Source organism: Apaloderma vittatum, unplaced genomic scaffold, assembly GCF_000703405.1.
Source record: "Apaloderma vittatum isolate BGI_N311 unplaced genomic scaffold, ASM70340v1 scaffold9868, whole genome shotgun sequence".
Lineage (NCBI taxonomy): Eukaryota > Metazoa > Chordata > Aves > Trogoniformes > Trogonidae > Apaloderma > Apaloderma vittatum.
Genome location: NW_009732423.1, coordinates 12,530 through 14,358, shown reverse-complemented (window position 1 = coordinate 14,358; position 1,829 = coordinate 12,530). Strand labels below are relative to the sequence as shown.

Below are 1,829 nucleotides of genomic sequence, written 5' to 3'. Positions count from 1 at the left end.
GCTGAAAAAGGCCTTTATAGGCCAGAAGTTATGCTTAATCCGGTATCTAAGCAAGTCACTCTCTACCACTGAGGTAGCAAGTGATTTCACTAGATTTTAGAGATGGGGAGCAAAGGACAGAGGCATAAGAAATTCTGCGAGACCTGGGAATAATTACCAGTTCACAGAAAGGGCAGTAGCAACTTAAAATACAGGATTCTTTCCAGCACAGCTTCTCACTTAGACAAGGATCCAATGTCCAAAGAAGCCTAATACATGCCCAGAGCTCCCCCAGGCTACATGGGTTTGCTTCTTTTCATGCTAAATTTTCCAGAGATAGACAGTATGCAGTAGAACAGCCATATGGAACAGGACTGGTACCAGTTCCCAAGCCTTAGAAGAACGTGCAGGTGTCCATCATCTCTGCCTCACTACTCACATTCTCTCCAAGTACCTGGGAGGCCTCTTTGGATATGAGCTCACAACTCCACTCCTGCTAATGCCCAAGAACCTCTTCTCTGGATAAAACGTCAACACCACAAATGTGAAAAGACATATATTGTTATCACTTTGTGGAGGGGCTGGGGAGAGACTTTGTAATTTTAGCATTTGCAATGCTAAGGGAAGAATGTTTCTTCCACTAACTCAGAATGAGAAAACTCTCTCTGATATGAAACACAGACAAGAAGAGACTCCTACCTCATTTGAGCTCTGCTGCGGGTTTATCAGCCACAAATCAGCCCTGTGAGGAGAGGCAGGCAAAGAAGATCCAGGAAGCTCAGCTCTGCAAAAAGGCAGAGAATAGAAATTCTCTACCTTAGCCAGACATTGAGATAGCATCAGAGACCAGGTCAGAAGCCCAGGTGTACAAATGAGGTATGGGAAACAGAAATTGTGGAGGCCAGTTGAGGAAGGGTCACGTTGCTTCCCAAAATGTCTACTGCAATTATTAACTTATCTTTCTTTGACAAAGATGAATCATCATAAGGGTCTAAATGCAGCTGAATGTCAGGATGGATAACAAAAAAGTCCAATAAAACTTTTCAATTTAAACATTTAAAAATATACCTACATATAATGATGACCAATCATTATGCCATGCTTATTCAAGCAATTACGTTAGGAAAAATCATACAGTAGTACATGCTTTCCCCTAAAGTTTCATTGTTTCAAAAATACTTTAACTCCCCACACAAACCCCACTCCTTTGAACAAATAAAATTTCTTGCTTCGGGTTGAATAAATATTTCATTCTGTCCTAAATGTATTTGAAAGAGGGTAGCATCACCTGGTTTGACCACAAGGTGGAGATGAAAGGGCAACTAGTGTGGTTTTGGTTTACTGAAGAGTTATAGAATGGCCTAGGCTGGAAGGGACCTTAGAGATCATTTAATCCAGCCTCCCTGTCATGGACAGGGATGCCTCTCAACTAGATCAGGCAACACATGGGGACCAAACGGGGATTGAACCTGTGACCTTGGTGTTATTAGCACCATGCTCTAACCGACTGAGCTAACTGGCCCCCCCAAGTCACCCACAAATCAAATGTACATTATCCCAACTGCCTAGTCTTATGCACCGGACAATGAGAGAAATAATGACTATCAGACACCATGTTTTGAAACATCTGGGAAAGAGATTTAAAAAGATTTTGGTTTGCTATGGATGCTAGCAAAACCCATGGGACACAATGGAGAAAAAGGCACAGTTTCCTCCTTAGCAAGAAATGTAACACCCATCTCTTAGATCCTACTGCTAGAACAGTTGACAAGTAGGGTGGGATGTAAGTACATACAATAGGAGGACCATGCAACATAGATTACATGTTCCTTTTAAAATAAATTCTAGTC

General features: G+C 41.8%; 1 non-coding gene across 1 annotated transcript; it reads right to left on the bottom strand.

Annotated features, from left to right (window-relative positions):
- Positions 1–1,427: 1,427 nt before the first annotated feature.
- On the bottom strand, positions 1,428–1,502 carry TRNAI-AAU. The gene has a single exon. It is a non-coding gene; the product is annotated as a tRNA-Ile (tRNA).
- Positions 1,503–1,829: the final 327 nt, after the last annotated feature.